The sequence below is a fragment of the Marmota monax genome, unplaced genomic scaffold (assembly GCF_021218885.2).
Source record: "Marmota monax isolate L192 unplaced genomic scaffold, Marmota_monax_Labrador192_F-V1.1 WCK01_AAM20220418_F8-fsc00055, whole genome shotgun sequence".
Taxonomy (NCBI): domain Eukaryota; kingdom Metazoa; phylum Chordata; class Mammalia; order Rodentia; family Sciuridae; genus Marmota; species Marmota monax.
The window spans coordinates 9,188,172-9,206,743 of NW_026695205.1; the positions used below are offsets into that span (position 1 = coordinate 9,188,172).

At 50.3% G+C, this 18,572-nt stretch overlaps 1 long non-coding RNA gene across 2 annotated transcripts; it reads left to right on the top strand.

The window, feature by feature from the left end:
- The first annotated feature begins 9,643 nt into the window (after positions 1–9,643).
- Positions 9,644–17,709, top strand: LOC124083512 (uncharacterized). Of its 2 annotated transcripts, XR_009225479.1 has the most exons (3): positions 9,644–15,814; positions 16,592–16,707; positions 16,969–17,709. It is a non-coding gene; the product is annotated as an uncharacterized LOC124083512 (long non-coding RNA). The 2 variants fall into 2 exon arrangements; XR_006848768.2 differs by lacking the exon at positions 9,644–15,814 and having other exon boundaries at positions 15,824–16,707.
- The last annotated feature ends 863 nt before the right edge of the window (positions 17,710–18,572 follow it).

An 18,572-nucleotide genomic window follows, 5' to 3' on the forward strand; every position in this document is an offset into this window, starting at 1 on the left:
GTCAGGTGCTGCCTGCTTGTAATCCTCTCAGGAGGCTGAGGCAGGAGGACCTCAAGTTTGAGGCCAGCCACAGCAATTTAGTGAGAACTTGTCTCAAAATAAAAAAATAAAGGAACCAGGAAGGTAGCTCAGTGGTAAACCCCCTGTACCACCCACCCACCCACACACACACACACACACACACACACACAAATCCTATTGGTGGCTCTCACAGAGATTACAATAGACACCATGGCTAACACATAAATCAGTAGCTTTCCCACTTCTCTGAAAATTCAGAGCCGGTTTCATCATCTGGGAGTTCTCACCTTTACCCTTGCTCCTTTTATGCCCCTGGTGTTGGGTTCCAGCTGTGGGTAGGACTGAACTCTACGTGGTGGGATTGCATGTGTGACGCAGTCGGCTTCCTTCTGTGCTCCTCTGCACTCCTTTCTCATTTCATGCTTTATCTGCAGTCTCTCTGTTAATCCTGAAGGAGGTGTTTCATATTTCTTCACATATGTCCTGGCCACAAATAACCAAGACTTGGAGGCAGGGCAGAGGAGCCCAAATGTCTCCATTCCATCGTCACAGTGGGGATGCGTTCTCTGGGCACACAAGTCTAGATTAGCAGTTATTTTGTTTCACATTTTAAATCTGACATTCGTTGTTTTATTTGAGAAAACAGATGACAGTTTTATTTTGCTTTTTAAAAAGTCTTCAGTATTCGTTTTCTGACTACTTTTAAGATCTTCTCTTAGACTCTGGTTTTCCACAGTGTGAGTGTCTAGACTGTGTGTGTGCACGTTTGTGTGTGTGTGTGTGTGTATGAGTGTGTGAGTGTGTGCATCCTGCTTGGGTTCTAGAGTGGTTCTTGGAACATGTCTCCTTGTCCCTGAGTCAACTCTCCAGTCTGTAAACAGGGGATCTACCCACATTATCGCCTTTCAAATCTTTCAGATATGTGGAAGGTGAAGCCAGGCTCCTCATCCTGGTCACAAGGCCTCGTGACCCACCTGCATCCTTCTCCTCCTCGTGGCCTGTGCCATCCAGATCTCGCCTTCCCCTCGACTGAGGTGCGGGGGTACTAATCCCACCACCCTCTTCCATGCCTCTGTGTCTTGGCTTCTGATACACCCTCTGTCTGGAACCTTCTCCTCTTATCTCTACGTGTGCATACAAATCTCCATCCAGGAAACACCTTACCTTCACAACTTACCTTGGACGTCAGCTCTTCCAGGAACGTCTCTGTGGCCCCAGGACACGCTGTGCCTGCACAGCCCACGTGGACCTCCATGTGGTTCTATCTGCTTCGGGTCCTAGTTCCTCTTCCAGGAAGTAGCCTCCTCCCTGAGGACACTAAGTGTGAGGTTCCCCGGGAGCTTAATCCAGTGTCTGTCGCATTGCAAACAAGTATCTGGGAACACCTTAGAGAGCATCAAAACAAACAGGCCCCACTGAACATCTCTTTCTCAGTATTTGCTGAGTCCTTCCTGTGTCCAAGGCGCTAAGCCAAGTACATGACTCTCGGTAGGTCCTTTTACCTCCGGTGGTGACCCAGTGAGGTAGGGGCTGTAACCACCCCATTTTGCAGCTGAGGGTATTGAGGCTCAGGGAGGCCACACGATTTGTTCAAAGCGACAAAGCTAGGAACGGGCAACGCTGAGTTTCACACCCAAGCCGGTGGGACTGCAGAGCTCAGAGGCTGGGCCACACTGTACAGAGGGCGGACGTCCTCAGCCACCTCTCCAGCTCTCGCCACCCCTGCCACCGTCCCCCAGACGGAGCTATCCCAGGAGAAGGCTGTTTCTGGAACATGGTGGCCCTCTGTAAATGCTTATCAAAGGGTTAACAGAATAAATGAAAAAATGCCATTTTTACCTCGCCTGGATTTAGCAGGCTTATTTCTGACTCAACCAGTATTCCTGAGGCATTATGAGATTGGAATGGGTTAGATAACTTAAAATAAAGAGATGTAATTCAAATTCTCCTCAAGATGGAGGTGTGAATTAGACTCTTGGAGACAGAAACCGGCCTATTTTGGGCCACCTGCGTGGGTGGGTGAGTGGATTCTTTCAGCCTGTGACTGAACGTAATGATGCACTTGCTACAGGCACAGGAAGGCGCCAAGCCCGAGGCCGGGTGGTCTCCCTTTTCTGAAAGGAGAACAGGGACAAAGGCTTGATGTACTCGTCCACTGTGGCCTCCTCCTCCCAGAGCAGGACGAGGAGCAGCGAGAATGCCACGCGCCAGGGGCTGACTCCCAGAGCGCCTACCTTCCTCCCCGGAGGGCGGCTGCCTCAGGGCCACCTCAGAGCACCTCCTTCGTGCCCAGCAGGACAGGGCACACATGCATGGCACATCCAGCTACCCACTGGCACTGTCCTGGGCAGCCTCCGGAGGCAGCCTCATCCTGCAGCACAGGGAACCCCAGCTTGGCTTCAGCAGCAAGGTGGGGCGGCCCTGGGCCACAGTGCTGTCTTCACAGGCCACTCGTCCAGGGTCCGCTCCTCTCAGCTCCAGCCACGGCCTCCCCGAGGATGACTTTCCTCCACCCAGAAGGCAGGGTGGGTGGTCGGCCTGAGGGAGACTGTGAGGGTCTGTGGGTGTGGCAGCCGCTGTGCAGGGACAGCAGCCTCCATCCTGCATCCGACCCACTGCAGGGCTAGGTGGGAGCTGAAGGAAACCACCGTCACCACTGGGGTCAGAGCCTCTGACCAAATCAGTCGTGCAAATTAGCCTGGTAACTTAAGGGAGTTGAGAGGATGTAGACATGAAGGCGGAGCCCAAGAGACACGGGAACAGATAGGTTTGGGAGACTAGGAGGAGTGCATTGGGGCTTTTATTTATTGAGGGCGTGAACTCCTGGCCATACCCAAGATTTGCCCAACAGGCTGTATTTTTCCAAGCACATTAACGCCCTGGTCCAGGTTGATCCTTAGAGCAGCCCATGAAGAGGACAGCAGCACTGTAACCCTTTGGTCCAAATGAGGAAGCAGAGATGCAGGCTTTCAGCCACTCCTGTGGGAGGACGGGTGGGGCTGGGGCCTGAGACTTGCTCTTCTGGTTCCGAATCTTTGGTCTTTCTACTGCAGTGAAGAATCCTGACCTAAAACCCTGGTGTATTTGGAAGATGACAGTCTGATTAAGTCAGCTCTGTTTCTACTCTGCTATACTTTAGCCCTGGGGTGGAGACAAGGAAGGTTTGAGGGGTTTCTGCGATTGGCTTCTGTAGAGGAAGTCGTGTTAAATTATTCCTAGGACTGTATTTAATCAAGAAATTGTGTAGCAGGCACATCCCTGCTCCCTGACCTGGGCAGGTGCCGCCCCACAGTCCAGCCTTCCCTCTCCTCCCACAGTTGGGGAGACTCGGGGGACCTGGCACCACAGGGGATAAAGTGGAAGTTTGTTGCAGGATCCTGGTTTCTAGGAGCCCAGAATCTAGCCCTAAGAAATGGAAACACACACAAATGGACATCCCAGCTGTTTCTGAAAGTGCACTTCAAATGGAGCCCTGAGAGCAAGCACAGCCACAGGAGCAAGCCACAGGAGCAAGCCACAGGGGCAAGCCACAGGAGCAAGCCACAGGAGCAAGCCACAGGGGCAGCCACAGGAGCAGCCACAGGGGCAAGCCACCAGAGCAGCCACAGGAGCAGCCACAGGAGCAAGCCACAGGAGCAAGCCAGGCACAGCTGAGGGGCTGAGTAGGCGGAGACATCTATTTCCATGTGAAGGGACAACACAGGCTGAAGCTTAGGGGCTGCTGGGTCCCTGTGAGACAGCGGAGGTGGGGTGGGAGGGTGAACCACTCCTCAGTCTCTCCAGGAGAAACTGGAGGCCAGGCCCAAGTGGAGGTGGGGCAAGGAGCAGAGGCTTAGCCTTGGTCATCAGGTGGCGGGAGCCAGTCTGTACTGCTGACCCGTGATCCAGAAGACAGGCTGCCCACACAGGCAAGTGTGACCTGGGGGAGGGAACGTTGTAGGGAGGTGGAGAGAGCACCGATGCATTGGGGTGGGAGGAGACAGGCTTCTACCTGAGCGCTGTGCCCCCCACCCCCAGTCTTGGCAGGCTGATTCCTGCCACTGATCTTCCTTTGAGAGATTTCCTATTTTCTCTTCCCTTTCTTGCTTGGTGCATACTTCTTCTTATGGCAGATTCTGTATTTTTAGCCCAGGCAGTTGCTGTGGCAACCACTAGAGCGGAACATTTTGTTTCCCAAGAACAAATGCTTGCTTAAATATTCAAGCAATTTTCTGTTGTTCAAAGGGGCTGAGATTTTTAGCGTATTATTCAGACCATCTGATGAAATTGGATTTTCTCCTTTACTTTTAAGGGTTTTCACAGTGTCCTCACACTTTTCCAGGTTGGGAGGGGGTCGGGATTAATGTTTACGTCAAATGTGGAAATCCCTCTTCAAAGGGGAATACGGCATAATCTTATGATGCCCCTCCACCCCGACTTTCTCTGGAAGATGTCAACAGTAAGTGCTGCAGTCAATCAGGATGGTGCTCGTTTCTGCACTTGTCCCCTCCTTGAGAAGGGAAAATGCATTTAAAGTACCCCCGTGTAGCTTTTCAATAAACGGGTGCCATCCCTCCCATGTCCAAGGTGCCTCAGATGATGCTAGCATTGAAAAATGGCTTTTTATTCAATGTTTCGACCTCCCCATACTTTAAAGAAATTGTAGGAATTGCATTTACCATGAGTCTTCTTTTCCCCCCCCCAGAGTGCTGCATACACACTGTAGACTGTGGAAGGCAAACGTGTCCCTGTTTTGGTATCTGAGGTTCTAGATCTTATTTCAGCCTCCAGATTTTGTTCAAGCACATTGGAGTGTAAGGAAGGATCGCCCACACATCTAGATAAGAAATTCTTGGGTTTGGTCCATGAACGTAGATAGAAAAAAAATAACACCATTATTTCTGCTAACTTCTAACTGAGGTTTAGCATTCCCTTTCCTCACCGACATAGGTAGCAAATCACAAGTCTAATAGAGACTTTATCTATGAATCCTACTGCATTAAATTCTTGAAATGACACCAAAATTCTGTGCTTGCTCATCACTGCTTTGAAGTCACAATAGTTGTTAGATATGCCGTATAGTCCAATGTTCTTGATTCTGGAGATAATATATGGTTTCTACATACTAAAAAAACTATTTTTAGTGTTTTGAGAAATGTATTTAAATATAACCTCTTTCCATTGAAACAGGCTCCATTGTATTTTATGCATTTAAAAACAATATTCTGGAAGAGGGTCTGCAGGTTTTCCAGACTGTCACCAGGATCCGCAGGACACGCAGCATCTCGCAACTCCCCGTCCACATGTCAGCACCCTGGTGTCGCCGTCTCTGCGTCACGTCCAGCTGTGTCTTCCCGACATCATGTCACATTCCTTAGTAGCAGGATCTGGACCCTGTCAAAGCAGCCCTGGCTCTTTTGGGGAGGAGGGTGTCTTTGGCAGGAGCTGCTGGTGTGATTCACTGTCCCCTGGAGCACGTTCTGCATGCTGCTGTTCACAGCCTTTGAAAGCCACACGTGTAACTGACCAATGAGAGACAGCCCTGCAGACAGAGGTGGCACCAGGGGAGAGCAAGCCTCAGAGGTCATCGTGGGTGTTTCCAGCAGGAGGAGACAGAACAGGAAATATAGTTTGGGCTGAGTGGAAGCCAGCGTGGTGTTCTGGGAGTGGGAACCGTCCCCATCTTAGCTGCTGCCACATCGGGTGGTGTGATCCACAGCCGGACACTGGGGGAGGCTGGACAGTAGCACCCACTGCTGATGTCTGCAGAGTGCTGGCACTGCCCATCGCAGCTCAGGGCTCTCCATCCTTGCTGACCCTCTGCTTCCCAGGTCTAGCGCTCACTTCCCTGCTGTAAGTGAACCTAGAACCTCACTGGCTGGGATTCTGAGCCACGTAGTCGTCAGAAGACGAGGAGAGCAGGCGCAGCGGAGGTGGGAGCAGGGCACCCAGCCGCACCCAGCCTGGGCAGGGGCCCGCTGGACAGGGTGAGGCTGGATGTGGCTACACGAGCTTCAGTAGCCTTGGCCGGTGCCTTTGGGAAGCTCATCTCGCCTCCTCTGAGAGTCTACTTTTGCATTTACAAAGGTTTAGTTTTCAACTAAACTGCAGGATGATCAAGGCCTTCTCAGCTCTGATTCTTGGTATTCTGGGAATATGGTTCCTGAGAATTCAGTTCCTTGAAATGAAGATGGACTTGTCCATTCTTATGTCTTGGTGGATGCATGGGACCCTGAGAACCAGAGCCCAGGGCAGTGGGCTGAGGTGTCTTCTCTTCTTGGTACTGGACATTGAGTCCAAGGGTGCTTAGCCACTGGGCTACCTCTCTAGGCCCTTTTATATATATATATATATATTTGAGACAGGGTTTTGCTAAGTTGCTGGCCTCCAACTTGTGATCCTCCTGCTGCAGCCTCCAGCATCACTGGGGTTACAGGTGTGTGTCATCAGGCCCGGCTGGGCTGGGGAATTCCAGAAGACCCCCTAACGCTTACTCCACAGAGGGCATCGGTCCTTCCCCTGCCGCATCTCTTCTTACACTCCAGCTTAGTTGACCCACCAGGTGGGAAGCGGTGACTAATTCCACAAGCCACACCTCAGGGTGCCATCACTTTATCTGAGACGCTTATCAGTTATGTGCATTCCTCCTGGAGGGTTTGGGAGGTGATTTCTGGTCAACCCGAGGTGTCCATGTGTGATGTGACCAGCTCACGGAACCTTTCATTGCTCTCACTCGCCTCCCCCCTTCTCTGGCTTTACCTCTGCCCTCGTGAAGTGGAGGAAACAGGCCAAGGACATGAACAGCTCCAATACTCCCGGGAGGTCGGAGCAGAGTGGACTGGACAAGAGGTGGCCGTCTCGGCTCCATCAGGTCTATTCGCTCTCCCAGGGGCTCCAGCCCAGGCCTTGTAGGAAGAGTCCCCTTGAGTCCCACAGGCAAGAGCGCCCTGGAGGTAGTGCCAACCTGCCTCCAAGGCTGACCTCACCATCCAGAGAGACCCCAGGTGCTGTGCTGTCCATCACGAGAGCTTGAGAACAGGGATCCCGAGTGGTCAGCATGGAGCCCTGAGCGGCTGCCCTCCGAGGTGAAATGGTCCGGCATAGCTGGGAGACCTGCTTTAGCAGGACTGTCCAACAAGAAAGAACCTGACATTTGATTTCCTGCTTCACAGAGGTCGGGCCTGGTTTCCACAGCAGGTCAACAATTCCCTTCCTGTCTTGAGAGTGGAATGCCCTTGGGTGGAGGTGGGGCAAAGTCCAGCTTCCTAGCACCTCAGCTGCAGTGAGGAGACAAGCCACTGGGTAACCCTGCAGATGCAGTACCTGAAGACCTTTGCAACAGCAGCTCTTGAGCACTGTTATGTCCCCATCAATGCCAGGGCCACCATTCAGAGGTGAAAATACATGGTTTTTGACCCAGAGACTTGGTAAGCTGCTTGGAGCGAATGACACATCTCCGTGACTTTCATACGAGTCTGTAATGACAGCCCATCTTTTATGCATGAGAAGAGTTGTTTCTTTCTCTGTGAGTCTGAGAAGACGAGAAGACTTGGAATTTGATTGGTCCTTGAAGGAAATGGAGGAGTTTAATGAGTGAGTAGAGGGGAGGATTCCTGAGGCAAGAGCAAAAACATCATGAGAAGCCGGCACTCGATCTGACACCCAGAGTTGAAAAGGGAAGGACATTATTTGAGACATACCCAGAGTGGCAGTGAGTTTGATGGGGTTTTGTTTGTTTGTTTTTTGTTAGTATTATTATCATTTTTCGTACCAGGGATTGAACCTGGGGCACTTAACCACTGAGCCACATCCCCAGCCCGAGTTTGATGTTACTGAGCAAAAGTCCATATAGAACTAGGTGTCTTTAAACAGAAAGTCACACAAAACAAGGCCGTATATTGACCAGTTGGTAAAATGTGCAACCAGAGGCTCTGAGGAGCCTCGCCCTGTGTCCCTCTTAGGACCTAAGGAAGGCTCTCACGGTGACTGCGGAGGCACAACCACCAGGAAGAGTGAGGACTGATGGTACCTGTCATCCCTGGATGGATGACACCAATAACTGCTCTGTGTGGTCACTAGATACCCTGTGTCGGGCTTCGTGGAGGGTGTGAGAGACACAGTGACCAGAGGACAGACACACTCCCTTCTCTCCTGGAAGATGGAGAGTGCAGAGGGTGATGAAGGGAGGTTCAGGGTGCGGAGGAGGATGCGGCAGCAGGGACTCGCGTACAGACAGGCGCTCTGAGGCGCTCTGCCTGGGGGACTTGGAGGCACATGGTGACGATGCAGTTTGCCCCCGATTCCCTCTTCCCACTGCGCACACTGCCTCTGGGGGTGGAAACTGTGGAGGAGCTGGAAGGCGTCAGCTGAGTCACCTCACTATGCAAGGACTCTGGATTTTATTGAGATTCACTTTAAACTCCAGGGCGGAGAATGCAGCGAGGGGAGCCACTGCACATGGGGACAGAAATGCCAGAGGCAGAGCTTTGGTCCATAGGCTGTCAGAGAAGGACCTGCCACACAGCAAGAGAAGTCTGTGCAAGCCCATTTTAGTCTCTGAAACAGGTGATTTATAGAGAACACCTCCCTCCCTCCCTCCTTCTCTCTCTTTCCCCCTCTCCCTCCCTCCCCTCCCTCCATCCCTCCTCCCTCCCTCCTTCCCCCCTCCGCATCCCTCCCTCTCTCCCTCTCCCTCCCCCCCTCCCTCCTTCCCCCCTCCCTCCCCATCCCTCCCTCTCTCCCTCTCCCTCCCTCTCTCCCTCTCCCTCCTTCCTTCCTCCCTCCCCTTCCCTCCCCCTCCCCCTCCCTCCTTCCTCCCTCCCCCTCCCTCCCCCTCCCTCCTTTCCTCTTTCTTCTCTCTCTTTCCTTTTCTCCCCCTTCTCCACTTCTGCTGCTCTTCCTCAGGACCCTGGTCTCTCCCCTGGGCCGTGTTCAGGGCCCAACGCCTGTTATTTTGGCCCACCCCCTAGTGGCTGCCAGGCGTGACCACGTTTCTCTCATTTCACTGTCACTTTCTAGGGATCTGACTGTTCTTGGGGACAGAAGCAGCTCCTCGGGGGACCCTGGCTACACGTGCTCTAGCCCTGGAAAGAGCTGCAGGAGAGCCCCATTTTCCTTGTTCTTCTGAAGGCAACAGCACCCTCTGGCCCGGGGCTTTAAGGGAGGCACTTCCCAGGTTCGAGGTGCAGGGCACACTGAAGAGCTGCCCTTGGGAGCTGGGGTGGGCAGACTGGCAGAGCCGCCCTCGGGAGGCACAGCTCTCTTCACCTTGTCCGGTGGCGCCTGTCCCAGCGTGGCCTCTGTTTTGGGAGCCTTTGTTGTTAGTCATGGTCCTCACGACCTTCAACTGTGGCACAGTGCTGTCCCTCTTCCCTGCCACTCCTTCACCTGTGACCGCCCCCAAGTGGGACTGGGAATGAGGATCTGTAGACTTTCTGACGGGGAACAGACCCGAGGGAGAGGAAGCGGTGTGTCCAGGGCCCTGTGAGTGGCACAGCTGTGAATGAGAGTGACCTTAGAGGTGCCGGAGTGCACGGAAACACAGGCAAGGAGACGCCCTTCTCTGAAGGACTCATTTCCTACCTTCCCATGGGCCGGGGATGGGGTGGGGTGGGGTGGGGGGGGCGCAGTCACCTTCCTTTCAACTCATCTGGCTTCAACCACGTCTCGAGATTCTGTGCTCTGTCCATCTCATTGCAAACATGGCTAATTCAATCCAAAGGAAGGGCGGATCAAATAAAAATCATGTTAAGACTTCTACTGTAGGGTTGGACCATTTGATTAAAAAATTCCCCGATGCCTACATACCCTGTGTCGGGCTTGTATATGAAAATATAATGGAGCCTAGCCCGCAGTTTAAAGGGAGAGGCTGGAAAAATGGAGCACACATGTGGAGGTCTTTCACAAATAGCCCTGTTCAAACTGCAACAGGTGGATCCAGTTTAGGTTTTCCAGATAGAATGTAGGAGACCCAGGGGAACTGGAGATTCAGATAAACAGTGAAGGGTGCTTTTACAATAGCATGTTCAAAATATCGCATGGGACATACAGACACTTAAAAACTTGGTGCCATCTATTTTCACTTGCTAAAACTAATTCTGTGCCTTAGAATCAACAGCTGGTCCTGAATATAAGAAATGTAAATGGTATCATAAATACAGTGCTTTTCCACGTGTTATGCTCAATAAATAATCATTCAAGTTGAATAAAGTAGAACATGGTCCTATATAGAAAACATATCCACTTTACAAAAGCTGTACAAAGGTTTTTTTCCCCCGAGCGCTAGGGAGCGACACAGGGCCTTGTACAGGACGCAAGTGCTCTACCACTGAGCTCCAACCCCAGCCCCGAGGAAGAGACTTTTATTCTAATTTAAAATTCGAAGAAACCGAGGCTCTGAGACTTACGTGAGTTTTTCGGGTTTGTACAATTAGAAGCGGGTATTGATGGCATACTCACCAAAGTCTCTCTGACTTACAAATAATTCTGTACAAACATCCAAAAAGTTGAGATTTCTCCTAGTTAAGGGAAAAAAATGGTATAAGACAGATCAATTATGCTCCAGGGACAGGAAGTCTGTCACTTTGCCAATGGGAAACTTAGGACGACCCATCAACTCAGCGGCTGGAGCAGCTTGAGGAGACATTTCTGTGCATATGGAGAGACCTAGAGGCCAGGTATTAAGTGCAGCACTGCCCAAGTCCTGTGTGAAGGCCAGGGAAAGCCAGTCAAAGGAACTTCCTCAAGCTCCAAGCATGAAATGTGGACAAAGTTAGTATATGACTTACCTCAGAAGAAGAGAAAATCCACAGGTGGCAGAAATAAAGAGAACCCCAAAGTCTAAAGGAGAAGTGACTCATGGGACATCAGGTGTTGGAAGACAGTTCTGTGGGGAGGGGTCAGGTTTTCCTGCTCACAGTGCACAGCCCCTGAGGTCTTTGAGTCGTCCCAAGCAGCTCTATTGGAGGCTCCTACTGACTGCTGGGATTCTTGAAGGAGATCCTGTCTATGCAAAAAGGATTAGAACTCCACTCGTGACCTCAGGAAATATACCTACCTGGCCCACAGGGTTCAGGAACCCCAGATTTAGAAATCAGCCCACGACATCCAGCTGTGGCGGAACCCTGAGGCCCCGCAAAGGCAAATAGGAAAACGCTTGGCAGGTTCACAGATCAGCCCAGCAGGATTCCCACCCCAGGAAGGAGGGACTTATGCAGTTACAGGAACACAAGCCAATCCTAAGGAAAAAAGAAAAATGGTCACCCGAGAAATGAGATGTATTTAAAAAGTGTTTGCTTTAGAACATAAAAGAAGGGGGAGAAATCAGAAGACAAAAGCAAAGTCGTGTAAAAAGAGAAATGCAGAAAAAAAGAAAAATACAGTTAGAGGAAATCTCAGTGTAGATTAAACAGTAAGTCCATGTATCTGGAGACAAAATCAGTTAATGGAAGACAGCTCTGAACCGCAGGGAGGAGTGTGGAGATGGGGAATCCCCAGGGGCTAAAGGAGGCGGCCCTGAGAGTGAGAAGTTGAAAGTGCCCCTGAAAGGGGAGGAGACATGTTCTAAAGACACGGTTTTGTAGTTTTCAGAACTGAAGGAAGACGTGAATCCTCCCATTACAATTGTGTCAGCAACCCCAACGAGGACGAATTTCACAGGGACATCTCGGGATGACAAAGACAAGGACACATAAAATTTCTTGTTACCAGGAGACAACGACAGTTTCCTTACAAGGAAAACTGGCCGAGCCTCCAAACCTACTTCAGAAACAACAGAAGACAGAATGAAAGGGAATAATGCCCCAGTGTCCAGCTCAGCGGTCACGGAAAGGTACAGCAACATAAGATCATTTTCACAGAAAGGAAGACAATTTTACTAATCATAGACACTGCAGAAACCACAAAAAAAGGTGAGCCCCAAAGAAAGATTATTCCAGAAAGAAGGTTAGAGCTACAAAGAGCAATAATAAGGAAATTGGCAAGCCCCTGGTGAACCCAAACAGTGTGGATTTTGTAAACAACCAAAGGGCCTATTGTGAGGAGTTAAAAACACGGTGGATAAATGATGATAACATAAAGATGAGGGGTTTGAATATGAAGCATTAGTTTCTTCCACTTGGCAAATAAGGGATATTGATTAAAATTGGACTTCAATATGTATCCATGCTGAAGAGTAGAAATAAAATACATATGTACAAAAGGGTAGATGAAGAAGAGGAAGGAAAGAAAACTTCATAGGAAATGAGCAAAGAACGTGATAAATAACATGGGAGATAGAAAACACACAAAGAGAGGAATAAGTTCAGATATATAATTAATCATAAATAGAAAGTGATGAAACTCACTGTTAAAATGCAGAAAATTTCAAATTAAGTGAGAAGTATTGGGCTGGGGATGTGACTCAAGCGGTAGCGCGCTCGCCTGGCATGCGTGCGGCCCGGGTTCGATCCTCAGCACCACATACAAACAAAGATGTTGTGTCCGCCGAGAACTAAAAAATAAAAATATTAAAAATAAAGTGAGAAGTATTCATTATTTATATACCTCAGAAGGAAGAACATAGAAGACTTTAAAGTAAAACTATTTTAAAACTATATAGTAGAAAGAAAGAAAGCTCATATTACAATATTAATATTCGATAAATCTAGATTTTAAGGCACAATATCAATAGTTGTAAAAGAGTTCTTTTTAAAGATTAAAAGAATAATTCATCAGGGACATATAACAATCGCCACATTCTACAAACGACAAAATCCATGAGGGGAGATTTGTTAACCACTATCAGAAACTGATAGATCAAACAAATAAAAGCTGAAAAAGATGTAAATATTTTAATATTAATATTAGTAAAGCTAATTTAGTAGACATTTTTAAGTTTACCCATCAAATTCATAAAGCTATCCTGACTTTGATACATGAACAAATTTTTGTAAACAAACAAGTTTTTATTTATAAACACAAATAAAAATTTCACAAGCTATAAGGAAACTGCGCCTGGTCACTTATTATTTTTAAAGTCCATCATGATCAAGGAAGGCTTCCTCCAGAAAATCTGTAAAGTAACTGACCACAGTAACAACTCAAGGAGGAAAATCAGCCAAGAACTCAAGGGACACAGAGGAGGCATTTGATAAAAATTCAGCCCTCTGTGTTTTATAAAAACAATTTATCAAATTAAAAATTGGCAAGTGTCTTAACTTGAGTAGGAGAACCCAACAGATGTGTGCAACGTCCAGAGCACTTAGAGCCGCCAGATCTTCTCCCTGATGCGGGAAACACCGCACAGGCACCTGCTCCGGCTTCTACCCGTCCTGGTGCAGGAGACCACAGGCACCGAGAGGCCAGAGTGTGAAGCCGCGGAATGAGGATCAGATGGGGAGAAACGAAATCTCCCATCTGCAGACGGGAATGAAGTCGAATATTTGAGAGACCTTGTAAATTAATAAGATCAGAATTCGGAGATCTCTTTGCGGGTGAGGCAAGAGAGCCGTTTTCGGGACGCGGGTTTGGTTGACCCCGGGAGAGTCCACACGCAGCCCGCTCCGGCCATTCCTGCTTCAGACCCGGGTTTATTCTTCTGAGTCGTCCGTGTTGGGCGAGGGTCTTCTCTGGTCAGATTCTCTACGTTGAGCCCTGGTTGCATTTTCTCCTCTTGCATTTCTGCCTCTTCTCGGATGTCTTGTGGTGCCGCAGAGGCCGTTGGAACTACCCTGGCTCCGTGGGACAGCGGGACCTGTGTTCCCGCTCCTCGGCTCAGCGAGGGCACCGGGGGCTTTCAGCCCCGTGTTCCTGGGTACTGAGAATTCACCAAGCTTTGCAGGAAGCTGAACGTTTACGCTTCCCTTCCAGCGATGGGGAGAGAGGCCTTGGGGACACCTGGTGGTTCTGTGGGGTTCAGGCAAAGGACTCAGAAGTGCAAGTCCCAGGTTGATGTCCTGCTGACTGGGGGGCTGCCACAGGAGGGGCGAATGGCAGGAGGAGGGCCTGGCCCAGGAGGGAAAGGAAGGGATTCAGGAGCCCTGGGCTTGATGAGGTCCAGGGGCTCATGAGTGGCGACTTCCTCCCTTCTCTTTCCCTCCCAGGGCTTCTCACCAGGGAGCTGTGGCAAGGCCAGTGCCCTCAGAAGCCCAAAGGTGACCTCTGACATGATGAGATGTCTTCGAGGTTACAGAAGCTGCATGGAGAGGGTGTAAGCAGCATGCTGGAGCCCAGGTGTCCCTCCGCTGGGGGGAAGGACGCTGGCTTTTGGAAAGGCTGAGTGTTCCCCGTCTCCCACTCACGGAGTGCAGGGCCCGGATTCCAGCCAGCAGGCCGTCCCTATTCTCCCAGCCACACGTGGGAACTCTGACCTAGTCGCCAAGTGGCCATAGTAGGATGTGGGAAGCCATCTGTCTCTGGGTGACAGCTTCTCTGGGACCCTGGTGTCTGCCAAGGGCAGAGGGACACACATGGATTTGAGGGTCATTCTGTAGGTCTTCAGTGCTCCGACAATCTCACCCACAGCAAAGGGAACCTTGGAGAGTTATTAAATCTCTGTGCCTCGGTTTTTCTAGTCATTAAATAGTTAATAGTCATTACACTAACGACATGGAGATCATATGACAATAGAGTGCCTAATGAACACCTCAGAGAGCTCAAAGTGAAACACAGAGAGAAACAGAGAGAAGGGTGCTATGACCACTATTCTCAAGACAATGGAATAAATACTATGGAGAAGCTTGGGTTTCAGTGGACATGTGATGTGACCGGGGCTTCCCAGGTAAACACATGGGAACTGGCATTTGTGTGCACTTATTTTTCTAATTAAAAAAAAATACTGAGACAAATCAATGTATAAGAAATTCATGTATATTTATAATAGTGAAAAGTGACTGAAGTCAGGATTTGAAATTCCTTGCCCTCCCTTCCCCTGCACCCCCAAACTTAATCCTTGCTGACCGGATCTGGTTTCCCTGCCTTTAAACTGAAATGTGCTCCCCAATTACACTTTATATAAACAGCGAGCACACCTTCCAGGCACACAGAGCTTCATCTTTGTGAATCACTGTGTCCTCTGAGCCTCCTTAGAGCCCTTGGGGGGTGCCTGCCGCGGCCTCTGCTCTGTAGCTGCCCGGTTAGTACCATGGTACCACAGCCCTCTGTGGGGAATCCAAGTCACGAGTCCTACAGGAACCACAGTTGAATGAAAGAGATTATATACGTATTTCTGTCTGGGTCTGGTAGAAAGAGGAGCTGGGGAGTATTTTATACGGGAAAGTGTCACAAATCACCATGTTGAATCATATTAAAATCTGGAGAAGCAGGCTTGCTCCAAGTCAGACTATTAGAAGAGACTCCCAACTCTCATACTGTGTCAAAGTCCACGTTTTTCTCCCGTGCGTGGCTGCATGGTTTACGGCCTGCTCATTCCAAGAAGGTGTGTGTTATGTAATGTTTAACCAGTCAGAGGAATTTCCCAGCCTCAAAGGCATTCGGTACAGACAACAGAGACATGTGATTGCCTGAGTAGATTCTAAAGTTCATGGCGTTACCAGTCGCTGGGAGAATAACCTTGACTTATCAGGGTGTGTATGGTGAGAAATAAGGAAAGCTCACTCTTGTCACATTTTCCTATAAACGCTCCAGGACTCTTGGCCTCCTGCTGCCCTGACCCCTCGGTGGCCCTGCTGTGGTGGCACCACCAGGCTGCCTGCTCCTGCACCCCTGATCGCTCAGTTATCCATTAACCGGGACACTGTGCGTAATGGCACCCCCGCCTGCAGGGGACTGGCGCAAGCGCGTCACCCAGAGGAGAGCATGACGAGGGTTGTGTGAGGTGGGTTAATGGTCAGGGTTCAGCCCACTTAGGCAGGGTTTGGGGAAACCGCAGGCCTCGCCTCAGAAAGGGGCCTTCCAGAGGCCTGGCGGGGTGTGGGTGCGGCTCTCCTGGTGGCAGGGAGGGCTGAGGACCAGCAGTTGTGGTGCTGTACCTCCTGCGGCAGTGGCTGAGCCCGCCTCCCCGTGGCTTCCCCTGCTGGTGGCACCTGGCTCTTTGGTGGGGAAGGAGGAGTGACAGCTCTCTCCTCTAAGATTAAGGACAACACGTGGCGTGTTAGGCCCTGGGCCTGGTCTCCTCAACCCAGGAAGGAAGCAGCCTGGGAGCTGGGGGCTTTGGCAGGGCCACCTCCTTTCTTTGGGCTGCCACTGAGGTAGGAGGCAGGTATCAGGGGGAGCCCCGGGCAGCTTCAGAAGTCAGTGCTGGTCCAGGCTGGAGAGGAGAGGGCAGTCCCACACCTCCAGCCTGCTTCATGCTGACCGCAAGAGCACAGAGGCGCTTCCCGGGAGCGCTCGGTCACAGCCTCCTGGACAGAGGGAGCTGCAGAGGGGAGCCCTCACTGAGAGAGCCCAAAGTTTTGACAGCCCTTTTATTTCCGGGCCTTCCCATTCCCATGGCCACCTCAAGGGCAGATGCTGTGCCCACGGTGTTTGCTGTTCCGACCGCACTCAGCACTGCCCGCCCGACACGTAATGGAAAATCAATCAGTGTTGTCAAATGACCTTTACAGCCATCTAGTTGAGGTGAAATCCCATCAAACCATTCCCTTCTCTGCAGTGTGAAAGCCATGCAGTGTTAACAATTAGGTTAACAAAGAAGCAAACAAATAAAGCTTATGCAAAGGAAAAAAAGGTGGAAGGAAATAATCAAAATATCAACTCTCTTTGGGAATTGTGAGTATGTTCATTTCTCTGCTCTGCTTTTGTGAACTCTGTTTTTCCAACTTTCTTGTCATAAAAACTTGCTAACTTTTATTGTGAAAAGATCCTTAGCCAACTTTGTTTAAAAATGTGAAATCCTTTGTAAGTCTGTCTGGAGCAGGGGCAGCTCTCTGCTGACTCTCCTCACTATCTGGGTGAGGGGTGGCTGTGGAGGAGTCATACGCTCATATGGGTGCCTCGCTCTAATGGAGGTGTTCACTCATTTTTTAACAGTTTAACCAAGTAACAAGGACAGGGAAGGCACTGGTGAGTCCTTCCAGAACAATAACGTTGCGCAATTCTTTATGAACTACGCAAGCGTGCTTCCCCCGTGGATCGATTCTCTGGCGTCATCTCTTTCTGGGTTGATCTCCTCTCCCCTGGATCTAAGCCCATTTTCTGTTGCCATAACCGAATGCCACAGAGAGAGCAATCAATAAAGAAGGGGGTTTATTCAGCGCCCAGTGCAGTCCTTGGCATCTACAGGCCCTCAAAAGATGTTTGATGAATGAAGAAACAAAATCAAACACAATTTCCGCTCTCGGTCACCTGCTAATTAACGCAGGCAGCTGTGACACAGTGAAAAGACAGACCCGTGTGAGAATGGAGTGAGCTGTGGCCTAGTGGCAGAGCACTGGCCTGGCACGCATGAGGCCTGGGCTCAGCACTGCCCAAAATAAACAAACAAACCAACAAACAAAGGAAAATTAATACAAGATGGAAAAACAGAAATTTACTCCAAGCAACTTTCAGAGACGTAAACTAACTTTCCATATTCTGGGTCTCCCAATGTTTTACTTTGTTGTTCCTGTTAACAATTGTCATCTGAGATTTTGCTGTTTGTATCCTGCCTATCAAAAATTCTGTGGTTTTGTGGTAAGAACAAGAACCAGTTTCTATGCAGCCATGGTAATCATTGCTTGTGGAAAACAAAACAAAATAAACAACTCTTTTCCTTGAGCTCATAAAAGAAAAGACGTAGAGCCTGGAGATGCCTGATTTGGGTGTAACATTCATGCCAAAAGCTCCAGACAACCCGGTGGCCCAACAGCACGTTCATTATGCTCACAAGCTTTGGCAGGGAATCAACCATGTGCCAGTCACTAGTCTAAGCGCTGGCCTGGCTCTTCCCAGGGGACAGTGAGTGTCCACCACAGGGTTGCCGGAGTGGAGACTCTCGCCCTCGCCCATCACCCTGGGGCGCCAGCCTGAGACGGGAGGGCTTTTCCCCTCAGGTGGAGGAGGCAGCTCGGTTCTTGCTCCTGTCTCTCGGACTGGCGAGAGACGCAGTCATCGCAGGGCTTCACAGAATCGAGGGAGCCATGAAGTCACAGGAGAGAGAAGAGGCTTTCGCGATTAGATGGGTGGAGGCAAATAGGAAGGACGACCTGAGCCGTGGAAGTCGAACGCAGGAGGCACTGAGGCAAGAAATACACAAAGGAGAACAACAGAGGACGCCAGGAAAGGAACAGGCCTAAGGGGACCTGGGGAGGGCACAGGGGGTGGGGGCCGGGCCCAGCGAGGCCTGTGGGGGGCAGCCCCCGAGCAGTGTTCCTGGCTTGTGACCCTGGGGGCCCAGGCACGGGAGCCCGCAGGTGCAGAGCTCGCCTTGGCTCCTCGGGCCCTGGGCTTGTCTCTGCCTTGCTGTGGCCACTCTGGTCTTCTTCTTGAGGCTCCAGCTCCTCTAGGACGAGCCATGACTTAGAATGAAAATTTTCAACTACTCGCCATCCGGTGGCCCTTTTATGACCATTCAACTCAGAAATGAGGGGAGGTCGTTCCTTCTGTCTGTTCATTTATTGCCTAATGCAGCCTATGAGACTTAAAACCCAGGAAGT